Below are 10,139 nucleotides of genomic sequence, written 5' to 3' on the forward strand. Positions count from 1 at the left end.
AAGCTGACCCTCCTGGTGGCTGGAGTACTGGGCTTGTCTGATGCTCGTCAGGACTCCTCTGCTTCTCCGAACCCATCCTTTGAGTTTGTGGGTAACCAGCAGACAGGCCAAAGACTGAATGGTGCTTTTTATTCCATCCCTTACAGGGATGAAACTGGTATTTCCATCTGATGAGCATTTGGTAGCATTTTTGAAGTGAGATTTTATGGAGTCAAAGGGACTTTCCGTAGGTCTCCGAGTGCTCCATGAGCTTTGAAGCCTGCAGGTGGGTCTTTGATTGAGGCATGTCCTTGCCCTCTGGACAACTTAACATTTCAAGCAATCGAATACCAACCTCCCCACCTGCCCACCCGCCTACCTCCCTGCTCACATAGCAGTCCTGTTTTGTTGAGTTGCTGCTATTTCTGCTGCTAGTGCTGCCCTGTGAAGGTGCTGCTCTCATCAGATCACAGCCCGGGGCACTCGTGCTAGTGACACGCCTCCTCCTCCCAGTACGGCCATAGGAGGGCCTGAGTTGGTGATGGGGTCATCCTCTGTGAGCTGGGGACCTCAAGCTGATCAGCAGGGACCAGCTGTGGGGCCAGACAAGGGGAACCCCACAAACCAGGTGGGGACCCAGGTGGCCTATTTCCAAAAGCATCTCTTTGCTGTGGACAGTAGGGAAGCTGATGGAGCCCAGCTGTCTGGAAGTTCCCTAGTGGACACTCTGCCTGGTGAGCTAACTCTCTGCAGAGAAGTAACAAGTGAACGCTCTTAGGGGTAGTTCTGAAGGAGTAATCCTACATCTTCACTTCTAGCCATGAAAATAGCACAATCATATTGTACTGAGTTGTTATTTTTTAAATGATTATTTGCCATGTCATGAGTATGGTAGATGTTTAGCCACAGATATGAATGTGTCTGTTATTTCCTGATTTAAGCAATGCATGCTGAGGCAGTAAACAGCACTCAGAAAGTGAGGCACTGATGTTTCGGGGGCATCCTGGGACCACAGACTGAAGCTTCCAGCCTAGGAAATCAGGGACTTTAATGAGCTAACTCAGCCACACAGAGTAGTGTTGTTGCTTGAAACTTCTCCTAAGTACCGAGCAAACAGGAAAAAAGTGGCTTGTTTTCATGTTTAAAGCACAAATCATTCTTCTGCAGTCTTTTGCCTTGTTGGTTTGTTTGAATGGACTGCAAATGCCCAGATCCCCCACTGGAGGCCCAAATGAGAAAACTCTGCTGCTCTTCGGGCTGCAAAGACCAGTGAGCTGTTCTTCCTGGTGCCCGGAGCCCCTCAGACAAGGCTGGGCACAAAAACAAATGCTTGGCAGGTGCGTGGGAGACATTTAGATAACTCCAGCACTTTTGCCAACCACCCATAGAGAAGCAACGGGGCATCTTCTCACAGTGCGCTGGTTGCAGAGCAGCACCAAGGCGCTAGCTGTGCCTCTCAGGGTGAAGTGGGGACTGGCCGCCTGCACTCACCACGCTGGTCACCAGTGCCTGCAATCCAGAAAACTAGGAAGCACGGGGTGCAGGGCTTGGGAAGGGTGGATTTGTTGAGTCCAGGTGGAGTTTTAGGAGGTGAAAGAAAGATCCGAACAGGTGATGGGTGGGCTGTGACAAGTGGGCGATCCACTCAACTGCAGTGAGGTCTTCCATCCTTCCTTCCTCCCTCCCTCTTTCCTCCTCACTTCCTGTCTTCCTTTCTTCCTTCTTTTGATTTTCTACAAGACCAGAGTCTGCAGTCTACAGAGCGCCTGTCTGTGGGAGGAGGTATTTGTTCTGGCCAACTTACTAAAGGAGCGTAGATGTTCTTGGCACCAGCTGGTGGAAGCTTTGCCCCATTAATCTTACTGCTTCAGCCCAAGAATCTCTGACGTTTTAAACAATCTCTGCAAGAAGTTTTCTTCCAGTAATAACGTCAAACACAAAACCAACCAAATAACAACGCAAGCCCTAAACAGAGAAACGTGGGGACCATTCCATAAGACCAGTTGGAGGGGGCAACTCCTGTTCCTTTCTTCCCTCCCATCTCCCCTGGGATGGGCACCAGCTTACCTTGTTTCTTCTTTATAATCTCTTTGCCTAGGCTGCTGGGCTGATCCCCTTATGCAGCCATGTGGTTTTAAGGCCTTCTCTCCAAGGAAGGACTTGCCCCGGCCTCCATAGGGTTGGGAATAGGCCTGTTATCAAAACTCAGAAAACAGACCTCAGATGTGAAGGGCACTGTGTCCTTGGGCAGTGGATATTAAGACCACCTTGCATCTCAGCAAAGCTTCACATTTTTTCAATGAACATTAGTGTCCATCTCAGTCTTTCACAAATGGTTCTACAGTTTGTTGAAGGAAGGGCATTACTCTAATTTCAGAAAAACATACAATCTAAGTGGATTGCATGCCCATGGTTATCCAGTAGGGAGTGGCCATTCTAGAACTTTCCCTCTGGTCAGCCGGCATTGTGCTTTCTTTCTATGATACTTTGGTACACCCTTCTAGAGAAATATGTTCATTTTTATCATGATTTTGAATATAGCACCACCTTAAAATCAAGTAAAAAGTACGAAAAACACGCATAGCCAGAAGGAAATTCATGCTGAATAGACACCATTCAATCAACCGGTTCATTTCATCACTAACAAACATTTTGGAAGTGCTATTACATGCAAGACTCCATTTTTGAAAGTCTTCCAGAAATTTCAGATAGTTTTCTGTTATTCTAGAGAGGATTTCTAGTTGGCACGATCATTTCCCCCTCCCACAAAGCCACAGGAGGGATGCTAAGGTTGAGACGCATCTGGTTCATGTCACAATGTCCAACCGATAAACAAGAAGAGTTCTGTGAAGGAAAAATTAAAAACCCAAATGCACGCACGATGATGAATTGCTCCCGGCCGTCATCGGCTTGAGGGAGCACACTAGAAACGGCAGTCTTGCATCCCAACCCCCAACCCCATTCCTCCCTGTGAAGTGGGAAGCTGCGTACTTTTAGGAAAGAAAATCAGGATGGGATGTCAGAGGTTGGGCTGCCAGGAGTACTCACCATGAAAATTTCTCCGGCCTGGGGTATAATGAGAGAGAGATGGAGATCCGCAGGGGGGGAGTCTATTTGCATGTCACGGAAAGAAAAATCTCTTTCACTGGCTTCCTGAGTCTTCTGCAGAGGTATCAGCTCCTCGTTTGCAGCTGCGAAACAAAGTTCTTTAATTAGGCGGTGGTCAAAGATTCTGTTCAGTGGCTTCCTGGAGTGAAATACTATCATCTGGTTGCTGAGGCAGTGGGAAAGATTTGGGGGGCCAGTGGAAAGAAAAGGGACAGAAAAGCAGGATGGATGGCTCTGGAGGGAACTCCTTTGGGGACAGTAGAAATGAACTGGAAGAAAAGAAAAAGTGATAATGATTTCCTTTGCTTAAGCCAGGCAAGCAGAAGGCAGAATGACCAGGCAAATTAACAGCATCCCAGTTATTAACGAGAGGAACTAATTGTCACGCCAGGCAAATGAGAATTATACTGTAAAGCTACTGAGACCTAAACCAAGGCACTCTTATCCTTGCGATGTCCTCACTGCTTGTATCAAAATAATACTTTTTTCCTGGTAGGAAACTATACATTCCCTATCACTCCCTTCGACGATCGGGAATGTATAAGAATTGTGACAAAACACAATGCCATTTGGTACCATTTTTTAATGTATTTTAAATGCATAAGTCAAATAAGAATAGTTTCTGTGAACATGGAAGCAGGTTCCGTCATGTACAGACTACAGCAGGTGCATTTCAGGCTGTATATATATTTAGCTCTTTTTGGTGAATAGAGTGAACAAGTGATATGCCTCTTAATTCGATATACATTCTGTAAGCCTATGAATAAAAAGTGCTTTATGCCTCACGTAGCTTTGATCTCTGGTCTGCTTGAATATAGATATTCCCACCTGACCCATAGATTTTAAGGGATAGCAAGATGGCAACAGAGGAAAGTGGTATCTTTGGGCTCCTCACTCCCTGCTTGAGGGTAGATGGGCATCACCAGGGTCTTCTGTTGCTTCTACCTGGAAATTGGAATGTCATTAACAACTCCCTGAAGAACTTTACAGCTATACCTCTACCTGGTCTGTGGGTTATAATCGTGATGGAATCTTTGGTTGTCTTCTGACTCTGCGTGGTAAGAAGGAGGCTGAGCTTGCAAGACCTCATTGGTCGGGTTAAACTTGAACTCATGGAGGGCAGAGCTTTCAACTTGTTCTAGGCATGTCTGAAATCTAACCTGGCACACAGTAGGTGTGCAGTAAATGCTTGCTGTATGTGGCTTATGATAAGACTATTTTGGTGTAGTTGGACAAATTAGGGTTTAAAAACTCAAATCACATATAATTCCCGTGGGCCAAGTACTTTGACATGGTGTGAGGCTTTTTACCATGTTCAAGAAGAGAGTTCGTGTTCTCATGAGACGTAACATCTAGTTAAGAGGGAAAGTCACAGGTGCATGAAGCTAGAATCAATACAAGGTCTAGATAAGGTTCTGGATTACAGAATAATTTGTGACTGTGCAATATATGAACCAGGAGTGATAACCAGGTGTCCCATCACCTTTGTCCTCTTCTATTGGTTTGGAGCAGGTCACCAGTTCTGCCCTCCAGGGGGAAGGGATTATATAAGAACGTGACTCAGGAACCTTGAAATGTGTCCATCGCAAGCACCAAACTAATGGAATGGACGCCCAGTTGACCAGAATAGATACTAACTATGCGTGACCATTTACCAGGACCCTGTGTATTTCAGTGAAACATGAGCTGTGAATACAGATGATAAATTCTTGGGAGAAAAGATTATTTCAGCTAAGGAAAGTACTCTTTTGGCTAGTATAGAGAAGAGAAGGGCTTGGTTTCTCTTCACTGCTCTTTTACAATTAAATCATTGTTTTGTGTTTGAGGAGAAGTACAGAAAAGAACAAAATTTTTCAAATCTACAAGTCAGAAACTCATTAAAGTAGGGACTAGTCCTAGTATCTCTGTGCCTTTCATCTTGGAACTAATGCGTGCTGTGTAAATTGCCCAGTCTTGACCATACGCCCATTAGCAAGGCAAGTACACTTATTTTCCCTGTTTCTCTGAAGGCAAATTGAGGACTAAGAAGAATTGGAGGCCTAAGTAATGTGTCAGCTTCATTGATCACCTGTCCTTGCAATTGGCTTCTATACCTGCGTCCCAGACAGGGCAACCCTTTACTAACCAGGGTCTAATTGGCACAAATGATTTTTTTCTGACAAATCGGTAGCAGAGCTAAGACGGAAGGCCTTGGACAAACCCCACCTCCTGGTCTCTGTTCCAGGCAGCGTCTTGCTGAGTGTGAGCTTTTTCTGCTCCTGCCTTCAGCCACGCAGCAAACCCAGGCAACACAGGGAGAGCAGCCAGTAACCATGGAAATGCTACCCTAGAGTCCCCAGCACTTGCTGGAATCTGTATGTGGGCCCCCCAACAATGCACCACCTGTACACATCTCCAGGCATCTGCTCCACTGAGTCTGAAAAACCAGGAAGGGACAGCTAGGTTTCTTTCATCTTTCATGCAACAGTTGTTAGGGCAAAGAGAAACAAGCCCCGTTCTCTCACCCCCAGCTCTGATCCGTGCCTCCCAGTGTGGCGTCCAAAGAGCCCAGGTTGTGCCCCAGCCCATGTTATACCATTTCCCTGTTTGCTTTCAAGGGTGATGTGGGCTGCAGAGCATATGGAAGTGTCCTGGGGCCTCTGGACAAAGTAGCGTCTTTGATGCTTGTCCTGGGCTGGGCTCCACCTTGCTGGTCTTGCAGAGATTTACTCTTCGTTTCCTGAGTTTGTTTTTCTTCACCCATTTCTAGATAACTTACAACCCCCCAAGTATTTTTATTTCAAGTTTACTTCATTTTCTTGTCCCTTTGGATTATGGCATTTGGCTCAAAAATCACATGAAGATCCAAATTAACTTTTGCACTAGAGTCTATTCCACTAATTGTGAACAATGCTATGCTAGTACTGAGAACGCAAAAGTCTTAAGAAAGATACAAAAGCATTTGAAAAGCTTTAAAAATAGTGCTTTCTTGCCATTTTACATGGACTTTTTGAGAGAACGTGAATGTCACCTGAATAACACGAACCATGTGGTCCAGTCTCACCACAGTGCAGCATTTAATGGGACAGCCCCCAAACCAAACAGGAACACAACTAATTCTGATCTGTGTGTCTCCCTGAAAGAACAGGAATTTCTGCTTGTTCATAACCGTCCACATGCTGTTTCTGAGATCCAGTTTCCACCTCTAACAACCAGCAGCACCCCCAGTCTTTTTCTACACTCTTTGACAAAACTCCCCTCTCTCTCACCATTCCATCGTCCAACCCTCTTCCCATTTCTCCACATCCATTTTCCTGGACAGAAAATAGAGGGAAAGAAGCTCTAAATTTTCAAACATTAATATATTTTACTCTTGCTATTTTAAATTCAATAGATTTTCACATCCTTCTGCCTGTGTTCCACCTTCTCCACCATGGTAGATTTTTGTTGTTGTTATTGTTGCAGTTTTTGGCCGGGGCCAGGTTTGAACACACCACCTCTGGTATATGGGGCTGCTGTCTTACTCCTTGAGCCACAGGAGCTGCCCCACCATGGTAGATTTTTAAAATATGCTTGCAAATACTTTGATGCTTTGCCTTCAAGAAGTGGAGCCCCATTCCCTCCTGGGAATCACTGTGCTCCTGGGGCTCCCTCCACGCAGGAGACATCAGGAGCAGGAACAAGCCTTTCCCCTGTATCACCAGCTTCTCAAACAAGGCAATGAATGCTACCGTGGCCTTGAACGGATCTGCGGAGCTCAGGCTTCCTGCTTCTTAATTCTATCTGAAGTTATTCCCAGAGACCAGGAAGATATATATTTAACCACTGAGTGTGAGCTGTACTCAGTAACTTACTTTCAAGGAGTAGAACGTGGCAAAGTATTGGTGTGTGACTTCCCAGAATAGGTCTTGGCTAGCTCATTTGGAGGGAGGCCAGCTGCCATGTTGTGAAGACACTCAAGCAGCCTGTGAGGGGCCACATGGGAGGAACCGAGCCTCCTGCCCAACAACTGAGAGTGAACCACCTCAGAGGTGGTGCTGTCATCCCCAGCCAAGCCTTCAGATGATTGCTGATCTGGCCAACATTTTGACCACAACCTCCTGAGAAAGCCATGTTACTACTGAGCTACTCCTTGGATTCCTGGTCCACACAAACTATGTGAGACAGTAAGTGTTCATTGTTTTAAGCTGCTGAGTTTCGGAGTAATTTGTTAGGTGGTAATGCAGCCATAGCTAATACATCACCATTTTTATTGGCTTTTAGGAATGAAGTTTTGACGAAATGAATCCACTAATTTGAGGACGTTTAGGCAGCCACACTACCCATACCACACCACACCATGCCACGTGCACACTCCCACGCTGTTTAAAGGGAGAGATGTCATTGCCACAAATAATTTGTGCCCGGGTGAGTAAACAGCTGTGTTAAATTGAAAAGAGGGAAAGAATCAATTTAGCTAAAAAATCGGGAGAGATTTCTTGAAAGCATTTCGGCAGAGGTTAGACTGAGTTTGACTGTCCAAGAGGAAGGTAATCACCTTAAATTCCTTAATCACTGTTAAGATTTCTTAGCAACAATGAAGTCTTCCAGCCTGGGTTTTGTGGGTTGTGGCTGACTCTGAAGGAAATGCTCTGAAGACCATCTGTGATGCCTCAGAGTCACCTGCCACCTCCAGGGGTTTGACGGAGCCCTGTCACAAGCCCGGGTTCCCTGTCTGAATACTACAACTCCGGAGAAGGAGGGAAACTGCCAGAATCACACCTTCGTTACTGATGGAGGCACAAAGAAGGTACAAGCTTCCTGGATCACACAGTTAGAGAGTGGCAAAGCTTGGAGACTATGACTTATTGTCTACAGGCAAGTGGTTTTCTAAAGCTGATTCCCCCAAATAGACGTTTTGACATGCTTGGTATCAGATTTGCAATACAAAGGAGCAGAGGAAACATTTGTGCTTGGCAGGCATACCAGAGGAACAGGGCTTTAGTGGGCCCAATTTCTTGGTCCTCACTCACCAACCCTACTGGGACATCCCATGAGGGGCTGGGGAATGAGGCCTACAGTTTGGTGCTAGGAGCATTGTGCTCCTGGGGCTCCCTCCACGCAGGAGACATCAGGAGCAGGAACAAGCCTTTCCCCTGTACCACCAACTTCTCAAACAAGGCAATGAATGCTACTGTGGCCTTGAATGGATCTGCGGAGCTCAGGCTTCCTGCTTCTTAATTCTATCTGAAGTTATTCCCAGAGACCAGGAAGATATATATTTAACCACTTGGATAAAACCATGCTGGTATGAAATAGACAAGAAAAAGGAAATTTAGCAGCACAGAGAGAGAATCTTTCTGCAGTGCAGGTGATGGGAAGGGTTGATGTAGTTCAGAGAGTCTCTCTCCTCCCACACATTCCCTTTCTGGATTTTTATTTGCCATTTTATCAGCTTTTCACATCGCACAGCACCAACTATAGTGAAATATAATGTCATTCTGGGGTCCCGAAAAAGGAAGCAGGTCAACTTTACATTTCTTTCAGTAACATCACAAGTCAGGAGAATTTTCTGGTATTTCACATTTTCAGCAAAGTGGAGTATCTGCTCTACTTACTAAAAATGCCACTGCACTCCCCCCTTCCCATCTGCGTTTACGTTCTGCACACGCTGCTAAAGTAGTTTCTCCCCTTATGTTTACTTCCAACACATTTGCATTTTCTGTCGCAATAAATAACCCAGAAAACCCTCCAATGGTAGGCACTAGCCTGGCTCATTCTAAGCATAGAATCGTAGGTAGTGATTTACAGTCAGGATGGGTCTACAGGAAGGGAAAAGTGGACATGTGTAAAGGAAAAATGAGTCAGTTCAAACACTCAGGAAATTAAAGACATGTTAGGAAATTAAAGACATGAACTTGACATTCAATTATCTATACCTGTTACAGTCGCGAGTAGGGACACTTTCACCCCTCCAGAGGCTATCTCCCTCTGTGGAGGCCCAACATGCTCAGCCCCAAAGGATTCCTCAATTAATATTTGCTGAAAGGATGCAGGTTGAGTGAATGGTTGGTGTTTGTTGAGTGCAGGCACTGGGAGAAAACTGTTATTTGCCTTAACTAGTTTATTTTCCTGACTATTCTATGATGTAGGCTTGCTCATACCCCCATTTTACAGGTGAGAAAATTGAGGCACAAAGATGCTGAGAGCTCCCTGGGGTCATGCAGCGAAAGAGCAACCAAGTTAGGAGAACACGGCCCAGGCTGATCTATTGCTCCAGTTTGGAACACGAACAGCAAGTTCACCTCCACAATAGGGTTTCTAGATAAAAAGCAGGATGCCCAGTTAAATGCGAATTTTAGAGAAACAACATTTTTTTGTTTTGTTTTTTTAGTATAAGGATGTCTCAAATATTGCATGGGACATATGGATGCTAAAAAATGATGTTTTTTTCTGAATTCAAATTTAATAGAACATCCTGTATTTTTATTTATGGAATCTGGCAACCTTCATCCAGAAACCACATGTTGCACCCCTGCACCGCACTGTGGTCACAATGCTCAGAGTGCCTCCTGGAAAAGTGACCCCACTGTCATCTTAGTGCCTATGTTTAAATAGTTTATCCCTTATGTCAAGTTTTGTAGCTAATCCTCATAACCAATGGGCAGGGGTCAATTTCATTATCTCCTTTTACAGATGAAGAAGCTGAGTCCCAGATAATTCATGTGTCTTGTCCAAGGTGACACAGAAAATAATTATGAGATCTAACCCCTCCATGACCTTGCAGAGTGCTGGGTGCTATTCCTAAGACTCTATACCTATTGTCTCAGTCTTCACAATCCTGGGAGGTAGGTCCGTTTATTATCCCCATTTTTCAGATGAATCAGCAGAGGCACAGAGAAGTTAAGGCACTTATCTGGAATCACACAGCCAGCAGGTAGAGGAGCTCGTATTTGAACCCAAGCAAACCTGGCACCGGAGGGTGTACCCTTATCTATCACGCTATGCACCCTTTAACCTGCAAACACACAGAAAGCCATAGGTTTGTAGGTGCCAAGGGCTGATCCAGATGTATTAGACTCCAAAGTCCATGC

Source organism: Nycticebus coucang, chromosome 23 (assembly GCF_027406575.1).
Source record: "Nycticebus coucang isolate mNycCou1 chromosome 23, mNycCou1.pri, whole genome shotgun sequence".
Classification (NCBI taxonomy): domain Eukaryota; kingdom Metazoa; phylum Chordata; class Mammalia; order Primates; family Lorisidae; genus Nycticebus; species Nycticebus coucang.